Source organism: Puma concolor, chromosome E2 (assembly GCF_028749965.1).
Source record: "Puma concolor isolate L17-30 chromosome E2, mPumCon1.1.hap2, whole genome shotgun sequence".
Taxonomy (NCBI): domain Eukaryota; kingdom Metazoa; phylum Chordata; class Mammalia; order Carnivora; family Felidae; genus Puma; species Puma concolor.
Genome location: NC_141681.1, coordinates 33,952,947 through 33,966,233, shown reverse-complemented (window position 1 = coordinate 33,966,233; position 13,287 = coordinate 33,952,947). Strand labels below are relative to the sequence as shown.

The following is a 13,287-nucleotide window of genomic DNA, read 5'->3' as shown; positions in this document are numbered from 1 at the left end:
TTTTCACTATTCCATATTTTAATATTTATAACATAACCAAATACGAAGATCTGAGCTTATAAAATTGTTCTTTGGGCATTACAAATTTTGCTTCTTTTTGTTCTTTTCTTCTTCTTTTCTTCTCCCTCTTGCTGCCTCTTCTTTCTTTCTCTTTCTTTTTCTGCATTTTCATAGAAGTGGCGGGCTTTCTGTGTTAATTTTATCATTTGTCTACGCCATCTTGGCAAAGCCGTCCCCTGTGCCAGGGATTGGTCAGGAAACGTCATGTGACCCTGTGCCGGCCAATGGGACCTGAAAAGAAGTCTGTGGACGGGCTTGTGAGACGTCATGGCGGCAGCCATCTTGTTTGGCACGGGAGGACCGCAGAGCACCTAGAGAGGCAGGCTTGGGTCCCGGAAGATGTCACCGAGTACCACCCATACAGTACCTGGCAGCTGCTCAGCACGGGCACTCCAGTTGCTTGGCTTTTCGCAGAAGAAAATCCTGAGATCAAGTCGTTTATTCTGAGGGAATCCTGGGAAATGCCAGTAGGGCAGTGCGGAAGTGGGACTGGGGAAGTCACGCATTGTGGCGGGTCGGGGCTTACTCCTGCCTAGAAGCCCAGGAGCCCACGTAGAACACCCTCAGGGTGACGCACCCGCACGGCAAGGGAGCCGGGGCATTTATGCCCCCGTTGCTGTCAGCCATTAGCCAGCTGCTCCCGCCCACAGGCCCAGCAAGCTCTGGCGTCCAGGGAGACCCTCCTCAGAGACTCCCTGGTGCCTGCAGTTGGGAAATGGACTGGCAGCCACAGAAATGCTTCCCACGGGGGACTCAGGGCCAGCGCTGGCATCCTCTGTTCCTTGGGGTTCCCTAATCCACGCCAGGTGATCGCAGAGGGTCTCCAAGGAAGAAAGAAGGGGGTTGGACACTCTCCTGGGGACCCATGGACAAACGTTGGAAGTTTGGGACAGGTGTCATAATGGCCGCGAGAATGTGAAAGAGTTGGGGTGGTTTCGGAGGCACGTGGGTTTGCTCCAAGAGATGTCTGCCACTACCAGCATCCTGGGGGGGGGGGCGGGTTCAGCACTCTCCCGGACCCCTCCCAACATCTTGTAACCCCCCACCGTCTTCCCAAAGACCTCGTTTTTCTCTCTGCTTTCCCCGGGCCTCGTTGTGGACCCAGAAGGGTTCGGCCTCAGAAGCCACAAAAACTGCCACCTCCTTCTGCCCTACGCCTGTCCTTCCCACAGCCCCGTTTGGTTGTTCCCAACACACCCGTGTTCTGTCTCCACTTCCTGCTTGCTCTACAGTAGCCCCTGGTCTGGATTCCCACCACTCCCAAAATAAAAAGTTTTTTTAAAAGACGGCATTGAGCTGGGCTTGGTCCTCGTCCCATTTCTTCTGCATGGCCTCACTTCCTGCGATCTCATCCACTGCCATGGCCTTGATTGACCATCTCTAGACTGTTAAGAAGGGCCTCCGACTACACGCCCCCAAACGAACTCACCATCCTACCCCAAAACTTGAGTTTCAAGCTTAGTAAAGGGCAATGCAATCCATCAAGTGACCCAAGCCAGAAGCCTGGGCCTGCTCAATTCCTTCTCCCTCACCCCTAACCCAATCACTGAGACTTGCCGGTTCTGCATCCTAAAGAGAGGTCACCTCTACCCAAGTGCCTCCATCCCGGAGCCACTGAGCCGGACGGAGAGCCCTGTCAGCTGTCCCCTGGCCCGGTCAGCTCCTCTTACAGCCTTCTCCTGTCCCTCCCCAAAATGCGGACGGAAAGTGCTTCTTCCAGTGGAGTCTGACCAGGCCACTTCCAGCTTCACCCACCCAGGTGAAGGTTGGACAAGGGTCCAACTAACTCCCGGCCCAGCAGACCAGGCCTCAGCGAGGTGCCCCTGCCCACTTCCTGCCTCACCGTCCCTCACACCCTGACTCCCCTCTCCACCACGCCCCACTGCATGGTGGTCCTCGAACGACCGACGCCTCTGCTCCCCTCCGTCCCCGAAGCGGCTGCTACTCACCCTGTTGAGCCTGTACTCGCCTTGGTTCTTAGCCTGCGTTCCCCGAGGAACCCGAGACACAGGCTTGAGGGCAAATTGCTGTTTGGGCAGAATGATGGCAGCAAGAGGCGTGAGACGCAGGAGAATGAGCTGGGAGGTGACAAGCCGACACGAGGATGCGTCGAGAGCACTCCCAGAGCATCCACCTACAGGATGAAAGGTCGGAGCACGGATTCACCACTCCCGGCCCCCAGGCCCGCGTCTTGGGGCTGCTTCTCGGGGGGGGGGGGTGCTGACGCCTCCCCCCCTCGCAGGCTGTGTGCTCACAGGCAGGCCCCTGCGGGCCTGGAGAAGGCCCCGGGGAACTTGCAGGACGACAAAGCACAGCATGGGATGCAATTGTGCTGGGGCCAGGTGGGTCCGTGCTGGCAGCCGGGCTGAAATAGCAGGTGGCCGTGGCTCTGTGCTGCCTCTGCCCTTCAAGAAGACCAGCTCCTCCAGGAAGACCTCCCCAAGGCTGGAACAGATGCCCCTCCTAGGCTCCCCGCACATCATCTCACAGCTACTTGTCCTCCCTGCTTGGCTGCAAACTACTTTAAGGCACAAATGAGAGGAGGCGCCAGAGCTCAAAATAATGCTGTGGAAATAAAGCTGAGCAGAGAGGGACAAGTGTAAAGACGCTTCAAATTTATAGAAAGCTGGGATAGGGTTTCAGCAGAGTCTAGATGAGCTTGGGAGGCCACAGAGCTGGGGTGAGAAAGCAGCCTGCTCCTTGCTCTGGGCCTTCTGAGATGCCGCGGTGCCAAAATCCCCCTGGAGGCAAAGCGCTGCTCATTTAATCCTCATGGCAACTTTGGGGGGCAGGTGTTCTATCATGTCCATTTTACAGATGAGGAAGCCGAGGCTCTCTCTCCCCCGCCTCCGCCCCCTCCCCCCGGCCCCCACTGATTTAAATCCAGTCCAGACCCTGGGTCCAGCTTGACCAGCCGTCCCGGGCTCACTTCCACCACTGTTCTTGGTGTCCTCAGACAACCCAGTGGAATTCTCTGGAAGCCCGCAGTGGCTTCCTATATCATGGCGGAAGGTGGGGTGGGCGGTGGGGAGGGGGTGGGGGCTGTCGAGACGGCCAGAGGACAGGCAGGCCTTCCCATAAACGGCCAAGTATCCTGTGCCAACCCGCCAACGTTGGGGGGGTGGGGGCGCGCTTCAGATGCAAGGATTATGGAAAGCGAGAATACAATTTCCTGATAAAATAGAAGAGGCGATTAAGTTAATGAAGGATCATTTTGCTGGTTTGAAAACTATAATTAATAGGCATTAATTGTATATTTAGAAGTTTAGCGTGGCGTGGGCTTGGGGAGCCATCGTCAAACACAATGACGCCGTAGGTGCTGCATAATAAAGACAGGGCCCAGATGGTCCTCAAAGCCCCTAACGAGAGCTTTGCGAGGGGCTGCTATAATGATAAAAGATGCCACTCGCTGTTCTGCTCTTCCTTTAACGACATCCTTTCCGAGATGATGCTTATCATTGGTACTTTCATCTTCAGTTAAATAGCATATGGCCCCGGCTGATTAAAACCCCCTCCTGGTTTTAATCAGCGACTCGGGATCAGGTTTCTAATGGTGGCCGTGGTGGCCTTGCTGGTCCCGTGGTACGCTTTTCAACTACATCTACGTCTGGAGAAAGGGTGGTGGAGGGGTGCGGGGGGGGGGGGGGCGTGGAGCTGGCCCTGTCCGCGTCCTGGGTGGCAGGACAGTCGCTCGGGCCCTCCTGGAATGACCTGAGCCGGGAGCCAGTTCCAAGGATGCCTCAGAGATCAGGCTGGGCTGGCTCAAGCTGTCTTCAGGGGACCGGGTTGGCTGGAGGCCGGGCCCGGTTACCCTTGGCTGTGGCAGGGAGGTGGGCTGTCAGATCCCCTCATTTTACAGAAAGCTTAAAAGGTTGAGAGAAACTGTAGGGGCTGCTGACCCCGGGAGGAAGAGGAAGAACCACTTAGGGGACTCGAAGACGAGAATCAGACGGATGGCATCCGAATCCTGGCCCCACTGCCCAGAGCTGTGAGCACCCACCAATCTCAGACTCACTCTTCTCACTGCTGTTGGATGATTTCTGTTAGTCTCTTATTAACCCCATTGTATAGATGGCAAAACTGAGCCTCAATCAAGGGTTGAGAGCTGACGAAACTTGGTGAGTCAGGAAGGAGGGGGGTCTGGAGAACATTCAGGAGGATCTGCCTGTTCTTCCACCATGCCACCCTCCGTCCATGAGCCCCCGAAGGACTGGGACCATGTCTGTTCTGCTCATGTCTGCCCACTCCAGGCACAGTGTCTACCTCTGTCAATCCTTAGTCAGTGTTTGGAGGAAACAAGGGATCCCACTGGAGGGGGCAGAGTGGACATCTGCCATGGGTATTTGGCAGGTAGGCAGGAGAGACTTCCATCGATCACCAACACTCTACGTGCTTCCCATGGGTCCCAGCCCCCTCGAAGTTTCTTGGGGCCACAAGATTAGTTTTGGCCAATGGACTACACATGGGAGCGACTTGGGTGGAAGTGTTAAGAGCCTTTGCTTGTCTTTCCAGTTCTTTCTGCCCCTGAAGGCTTGTACTGAGACAGCAGAGCCGCAAGAGCAAAGCACCTGGTCTGCTGAGACATCGCGTTGTCCTGGAAAGTCACCCGACTTGCTCTGGACTTCGTGACAGCCGGGAAGCCACGGAGATGTCAGATAAGTTTGTTACTGCCGCATAACACAGCCTTATACTGACTACCTTGGGGCAGAGTTACTGAACTTGAGTCCAGGGCAGGGCTGCAGTCAGGGATCTGGCTGGCATGGGATCCTCGCTTGTCAGGGTAAAGGTCACCTGGTCAACCTCTGCCCGCCTCTTGCCTGGCTCTCTTGCCTGGTGTGGGCCCATGGAAGAGGCATGGAGATCACTGTACCAGCCTCTGTAGCTCCTGAAGTCCCCGAGACACTTGTGAACAGGAAATATCAATAGATACTGATTGATATCTATCCAGGCTCTGGGCTCCCCACATCGCTTAAGAGTAAATACTGTACTCTCCTCACCGAGTATACTTAACTTACTTAAATGTCTAAACCAGTGGTGTTCAAATTTTATTCAGCATCAGAATCACCTGGAAGGCTTGTGAAATCACAGATCGCTGGCCCTCCATCCAGGTTCTGATGCAGTAAGTCTGAGGCAGAGCCTGAGAATATGCATTTCTGACAAGTTCCCACGTGCCCCTGAAGCTGCTGGTCCAGAGACCACACTTTGAGAACCATTGGTCTGGGGCATCTATGGCCCTGTTCCTGGAAGACCAGGCCCTCTCCCAGGGGCATTTTGCCCTGGCATTTGTGTCCGTCCTATGCATGCTGGTTTCTACCCTGTTTCCACATTGCCAACCTTCACTCCCATGGCTTCCAGGAGCTCTCACCCACCTAGATAACTGAGGAGGTCCATGGAATGCTTGCGCTTTCTATGACGGATCTTCCTGACCTCTGGGGGATGACTGGGTATGGTTGTTTGCTTTGTCCCATGACACGTGGCCCCTCAGAAACTCGAATGCAGCTATATAATCAGCATTCTTTTGGTTGCAAGTGAAAAATCCAGAAAGAAATCTTGAAGGAAGATATTGGCTCTCGAAAGATCCAAGAGCTAGCTCTAGGGCCAGGCATGGCTGGATCCAGGAGCACAATCAATGTTGTCAGTGCTCAGTCTCCCTCTCTCCTGGCTGCAAGGTGAAGTGTGTCAAAATAAGGAGATGGGAGTAGGAATATCACGTGTTCCTTGTCCCTTCTGCCTCAGTCCCTGAGCCTATAAAATGGGACTGTTAAGTTCAGGGAGAGTGATATCGGTTGCAGGAGTCACAGGGCTATGAGGACTTTTGATCCACCTTTCTAGGCTGTCTCTTGGGTGGGAAGATACCCAGGCAGAGACAACCCCAGAGGTGTGACTTATCCTAGGAACTCTCTGTGTGGTACCCCACTGGAGCCAGCCTCCGTTTCCCCATCTGAACCTGTGCCCTCCAACAGGGACTCTTCCATTGATGGCGTGCAATGAGCCTGGATTAGTCAGAAGGGCTGTCCTCTCTTCTAGCACTGGGTCCATTTGGAGGCCCCCAAGATTCCTTCTCTGTGGTTCTGATTGGCTCACGTACCCATCTCAAAACCAATCACCATGGCCAAAAGAATATAAGATTCCACCGGGCCAGGTCTGAGTCACATGCACAGCCCATAGCTGGGCCCAGAGCTACACCTAGTAAACCAGATGATGGTGGAGGAAAAGGTGATTATTCGAAAGCAAAATTGGGATGCTCTGCCCAGCAGAAGGGGAAATGCATGCTGGGAGGCCCACTCAACTGATGTCAACCACTGGCGCCAAATTATCAGCCTGCCTGAGACCCCCTCCTTCACCCCTGCCCCAGCCACTACCCTTATCTCTCCCCTGCTTAAATCCTAAAGCCACCCAGCCCAAGACACTCTGCCCTGTGATCCTCCTTCTTCCCGGAGAAAGGAAGGGGGTGGCAACCACATTCTCTCATTAGTCTTTCTGACATCTTTTGTCACCTATCAGGGGAACAAGCAAGTCCTTTGATCACAGCAAAAGGAGAAAGAGTATTTAAAACACGGCCTGTGAAGATTTGCTGAGCAGAAGGTGGGAAAGGCAGTCAGTGGCAGTTTTCAAAGCAGAAACGTGATTTCCAGCCTCCAGACTTGCTTGTCTGAGGATTGCTAAGGAGGATTTGCCCGCAGCCTGGGTCTTTAAATGGGCCAAGGAGCCCTGATGTCGGGGGCGGGGGTCCCCGAGGGACTTGGTGAAGGGGGTTTCTGGGAGGAAAGTAGGAGGCCAGACTTTGATTCCTCATGAATCACAGACGTTAAGGCTGAATGGTCAGCTGGGGGAGAGCACTGGCCTGGGGACCTGGAGAACTGGCGTCACCACTGGCTCTGTGTGGGACTCCGGACACGTCCCCTCCCTGCTCGGAGCCTCAGTGTCCTTTCTGTATGAGGGCCGGGACCCAGTTCAGAATTCCCCCCTTTCTCTCAGGATCCCCTACCTTTGCCGTCCTATCTACCATCGCCTTGCCGTAATTTACAAAGATTCCCTTTTCCCAGCTTAATTTAATCAGGAACATTTATGTCACCAGCACAAATCGGGAACCAAGGAAACAACATCAGGTCCATAATAAGAAAGATAACCATGAAAATAAACACGATGGAGAGCAGCATGGCATTAAATTCCAGCTAGATCATGTTTTGACGATTCCGGGAGTGACAAGAGGAGAAGAGCTCCCTCTGTAAAAATCAGAGATCGGCAAGAGGGAGGTGGCTTTCCGGGGAGGATTTCTCCTGGCCACACTTAGGAGAGAAAGGGGCCGACATCTCACTCTGGGGTTCAGGTGGTCTAAGGAATGAAGTCACTGGGTGGGCTGCACCCCACTCTGGGCTAAACTGGACCCGATGAGCTGGAGGCCCCTCCCCGCGCTGGTTGTGCAGGCGGGCGCCTGGCCATCCAGGCGTGCCCTGCAGAACGAGTGAGTTCGTCCTGACGGTTCCTCAGGGGCCAGGGGGAACATCAGGGAGGTTCCCGCAGCCTGTCGCCTCCTCCTCTGGCCCCACAGCCCCCTCCTGCTTGCAGGGCTCTGCTACTGCTGTTTCTCAGGTGTCTTCGGGGACCCAGGGACAGAGGCAGTGATTCAAAGGGTTGGCTTTGTCTCCTTCTCTGTTCCCTACTCCATCCTCTCCCTTTCTGTTTCTCTGCTTGAGCTCGGGTAGGGTCTAGGCCCAGCCTCTCAGAAGGAGATGGGGGGTGGACAGGGCACAAAGTCTGCTCTCAACCCCCCCCCCCTTCACCAAGGGATGCCTGTGACACCATTCAATAATTATCTATTGAGCACCTTCTATCTACCATACACTGGGAGAGGCTATGTAATTTGTAAGGCCTGGTGCAAAATGAAAATATGGGACCCTTGTTCAAAAAGTACTGAAGATTCTGGGGTGCCTGCATGGCTCAGTTAAGCCTCTAAGTCCTGATTTCCACTCAGGTCATGACCTCAAGGTCGTGAGGTCAGGCCCTACGTGGGGCTCTGTGTTGAGCATGAAGCCTGCCTGCCTGGGATTCTCTCTCTCTCTCTCTCTCTCAAAATAAATTATATATATATATATATTATATATATATAGGTTCAAAGCTCTGTTGCCACTGTGAGAATTCTCACTATATATACATATATATATATATATATATATATAAAATTTTTTTTTGAGAGAGAGACTATTAGTGAGAATTTAGTGAGAATTCTGACAGTGGGAACAGAGCCTTGAACCAAGGCTGGGGCCCTTCTAGGTAGGGGGCATGTGGGATTGCAGAGGTCAACCACCTATGACACAGGTCCTCTAGGTACCAAGGGCAAATGCCTGGTGAGCTGTGTGCCAGAGGGTGTCACAACGGAGAGAGAGAGACAGTGAGCAGACTCCAAGATGATTTCCCAAGGGGATACGGGCCCCTAAAGAAGTAAGTGGTAGATCAGTGGGGTCTCAAGACAAAGAGGTAGACTTTGAGCCGGGAGGTGAGATGATCCGTTTCCGTTTGGAAAGTTCTCTCCGATGGCTGGGTGCAGAGAGCGCAGGGGCAGGGGTGGGTGGGGGAGGCAAGTCAGAAATCCAGAAGGTGCCAGAGGTGTCGGGGGGCTGCTGGGGCCAGGCAGGAATTGTGGGGGCAGAGCAGGGGTGGGGTCCAGGGCATGTTTGGAGGGCCAACCAAAAGGATCCCAGATAGATTCAAGGCCCGCCGTCCGCTCACTCACCCCCCAGGAGTGGCCGCGGGTGCCCAGGGTGAGACAAGGAGGAGACAGAACCATTCCCACCACCGAATAGAACAGTGTAAAGGACTAGAAACCTGCTTTTAGGGGGGCCCATGCAGGGTGCTGTGGGGTTCTGCGATAGGACCAGAGGGGATGACGGTGATAAACTATCATTTGGTTCAGTCCTGGACACATTCTTTCACAACATCCCGGCTGCCACCACCCAGTGTGCACACAACCCACTCATGCTGGGGGTTGAACTGTGTCCCCTGTAAAGATCTGTTCAAGTCCTAAGCCCCAGTACCTGGGAACACGCCCTTGTTCAGAAACTGGGTCTTTGCAGATGTGACCAAGTTGAGATGAGTATATCCTGGATGGGATGCGCCAGAATCTGATGACTGGTGTCCTTCTAAGAAGAGGGGGCATTGGGACACAGACACACACGGAAGGGACAGGGCCATGGAAGGATGGAGACACAGATTGGAGTGGCGTATCTATAAACCAAGGAACCCCAAAGATTGCCACGGGAAGCCAGGAGACTGGCATTGTGCGGGTCCCTCCCTACAGCCTCAGAGGGAGTGTGGCCCCGCTGACGCGTCGATTTCAGACTTCTGGCCTCCAGAACTACAAGAGAATCAATTTCTGTTGTTTTTACCCTGTAGTTTGTGGTGATTTGTTATAGCATCCTTAGGAAGTGAATACAACTTACAAGCGGAGAAACTGAACCCCAATAAATGGAGGAGGGGGCTCAGGGCAGCCAGTGCTCCAGCCCGTCCCAACGACATGGGCTGGAATCCGGGAGGGGCCGCTCCCCAGAGGAGAAGAACCAGCTGCTGTTTCCAGAAGGAGCCAGGAGGCGAAACCCAGAAACACCCAATGCCTGACTCCCATGCCTGGACCTCTCTGGCTCCCTCTGGAGCATCGTGTCACATCTGCAGACACCTGCATCCCATCTGTCACCCTAGGAGGTAGAGGAGGCTGTGAAGACGCCAGGGAAAACTGCTGGGGGGGGGGGGGAGGAGGGGGTAGCAGCTCTGCAGGAAGCTAGCTACACGAGGACTGTGCAGTGAGGTGAGAGGGCAAGAGTCAAGGGAGATGATCCCAGGGAAAAGAGTCCAGGGTCCCAGTGGACCCCCAGCTAAACACAGCAAATTGATAAACACGGTCTGGAAATCTAATGACTGAACAATCCTATCCTAGTGGCTAGGTGAGAAGCCAAGAGCACCATTTTGAAAAATGGATGTTAAAAAACATCAGGTTTATGCCTTCTTTTTAAAAAAAAATTTTTTTAGTGTTTATTTTTGAGAGAGAACAGAGACAGAACATGGGCAGGGGGAGGGACAGAGAGAGAGGAAGACACAGAATCCAAAGCAGGCTTCAGGCTCTGAGCTGTCAGCACAGAGCCCCATGTGGGGCCCGAACCCACAAACTGGGAGGTCATGAGTTGAGGCGAAGTCAGATGGTTAACTAACTGGCTGAGCCACCCGGGCGCCCCAGGTTTCTGCCTTCTTTTTGGAATGAGTGTTTTTTTACTCATCTGAGTTTTTTACTCATTTTTTTCACTCCCTGAGCAAGCCCAGGGATGGGAGGCAGGAGATCTGGGTTCAAGGCTTGGCTCTTCTACGTGACGGCTCTGTGACCTTGAGATTATATCCCATCAGCAAAATGACCTGACCGGCTCAGCAAAGCAGTTCTCAAATAGTGCTCCTTGGAGCCCCAGGGGTACCTTAGCGGAAGAGGTACCTGAGGCAGAGCCCCCTGGCCTCCCGGCCTGAAAAGCTTGGCTCTGGTCTTTCCTGTGCATTGGGTTTCTGTATCAAATTTCATCTGAAAAAGACTCAGCGGCTTTAAAAGACTCTGAAACCTGAACTGGATTCGCTCTGGAGTCCCTTCCAACCCAAATATTCCAAGAGTCTCTGTCAAAATGACAAACTCTGTTCCAATGCACTTCATTCTGTTTAGGAGTTATTGCAAAGCATCCCTTCTGCTGACTGCTTCCTGTCGTCTGGCATCTCGTTCATCCATAGGAACCATGTGCTTCTGGGACATGCTTGCTACTGAGCGTGGTCTTCAGGCTGGGGAACTGGGTGGCCCTGAGGGAGAGGAGGAGGCAAGCAGAGGGCTAAAGCGAGGGTGATAATAGCACCTACCTCATAAGGCTGTTGTAAGGGATAAGTGTGTAAGGGGATAGGTGTGTAAGGTGCTACACCGAGGGCCTGGCATGAGCGCTGTCTGCATACTATGCATCAGCAGCCTCAGCAGCAACGGTGACATGGAGACTGCTTGGAACCTGAAACGGAATCCAGCAAAGGCCAGGGTGTGGGGCAGACTGGCATTGCTCACTTCCCAGCCCGGGCCTGTCCTTTCAGGAAATTCTTCCAGCAAGTCCCCAGAACCCCCCACCCCCCCGCCCCCCGCCAGCTATCTACAGGCAGTGTATCAGCTAGCTACTTCTACGTAACAAATGGCACCCAAATTCAGTGGTTTAAAACAACGATTTGTTATTCAAGTCCACAAATCACATGTCTGAGGGTTGGCTGATCTCGACTGAGTTTGCCCACCTGTCTGGGAGCAGCTGGCTGCCATTTGGTCTCGGCTGCCCTTGGCTCTGCATCTTGAATCTCGCAGCCTCCAGTAAGATACCCTCAGCATATTCTTCTAATGACAATGGCAGAAGCTCAAAAGCACAAGTGAAACACCCAAGGTCTCTTGAGGCCAAGGCTTGGAGCTGGCACACTGTCCCTTGTGCCACATCATATTGGCCAGAGCAAGTGTCTGAGACAGCCCAGGCTTGAGGGCTGGGGAAATAGACCCTGCATCTGCAGTGAGGACAGCTGCAATGTCACATGGTAATGGCATGGAGACAGGGAGAGGGGAAGAACTGGCACCATCTCAATGTATCAAGCACGGTTATTTTAACGAGGCACCCGTAGGGACCTCTCTGCCCCCCTGGCTGATTCTTATTCCTGAGTATCCACCTTTCACGACTCCTTCCTGTGGTTTCGGGCAAGTGTGGACCTAAGGTCAGAGTGCCATGCTAGCTGGGTGGGTGTAAAGTGTCTTAGTCTGCACTGTTCACTAGTCGGAGCCCTGAAGTTCAAGTAATCACCCCACCCCCTACTCCGTGCCCAGTGGTTTAGCACAGGCTGGGGGCCGGAGCCTTGCGTTCAAATTCCAGCCCTGAGTGCCACCACACGTGGTGCATAATAAACCCTGAATTCCTATTTGCTGCATCTAACCATTCTTTTATTGAAATCCTTTTATTGTGAAATATAACGCAAAGCCCAGAGATATAAGTGCACAACTTAACCAATTATCACAAAGCAAATACCCTTGTAACCATTGCACGAGACTAAGAACTGAGCACTACCCACAGACTGAGATCCTCACCACCACCCCCTCCCAAGTAATAGCCAGTATCTCGACTTGCATATTAACCCCTTCTGCTTTTTATTTTCTTTCCTTTTAGGGTTTTTGCCATGTAAGTAAGCATCCTTAACTACTATCGTTCAGTTTTCTCCTCTTCTTGAGCTTCCTTCACTGGAGTCACACAGGCTGTGTTCTTTTGTGTCTGACTGCTCACACTCGGCCCTGCTTGTGAGATTCAGCCGCTTTATTGTGTGTCAGTGTAGTCTTTTTCATGGCCGTATAGTATTCTAATTTACGAATATATATATATATATATATATAATATACACATATATATGAATATATATGTTTTATGGATATAACTATTATAGATACAAATATTATATGTATATAATATAATGTATAAATATTGTATGTATATAATATATAATATATATAATATATTACATATATATAAGTTTTAATATATACCTATATGTTTTCCTTAGTGGTTGTACCAACTGACACTCTAACAAGCCAGGTCGAGTTCCCTTTTCTTTTTCCTGCCACTCTGTCTCCCTCTTCCTTCCTTCCATTGTCCTTATTCATCTGACCTATGCTTTATCAACAGCCCCCCCACCAGGCCCTGGGTGGGCAGTTAATGGCGAAAAGAAGTCAAAGTGCGTGGCGCATCCCCTCCCCCAATCCTGTAGGCAGATGGATGAGAAGCCCACAGCACCACCTGGGGCCTCAGAAGGTTAGGGTTAGACTCTCGCTCCTGGAAAGTCATGTGGCTCGGCCCCTGGGGGTACCTGCGCCCCCTGCCTCGATACTTGTGAAAGGGCCCTGCCCCCGTACCGAGGGAGACTGACTCCAGCCCCCTCCCTCAGAAGCCAGCAGGTTAAAGGTCTGACCACAGGAGGCGGGACCCTGGGCCCGCCAGTTCCTGGAGCTTCTTCATGCCCGCCCTTTATTTTGTGCGCCTTATTTTGTTTGCAATTATTGTGTTTGCCTGCTTCCTTCTGATAGCCCCTGGAGGTGGGGGGTGGCGGGATGCGGCTACAAGTAGACCTCCTTCCGCCCCTATGCGTCTCGGTGCTGCGGGGAGAGGATGCGGGAACAGAAACGAGAAGTGAGATCCTGAACTC

General features: G+C 52.8%; 1 long non-coding RNA gene across 1 annotated transcript; it reads right to left on the bottom strand.

Moving 5' to 3' along the window:
- On the bottom strand, positions 1 to 2,633 carry LOC147573478 (uncharacterized). The gene is made up of 2 exons (XR_015244813.1): positions 2,010 to 2,633; positions 1 to 1,044 (listed from the first exon to the last, which is right to left on the bottom strand). It is a non-coding gene; the product is annotated as an uncharacterized LOC147573478 (long non-coding RNA).
- Between the last annotated feature and the right edge of the window lie 10,654 nt (positions 2,634 to 13,287).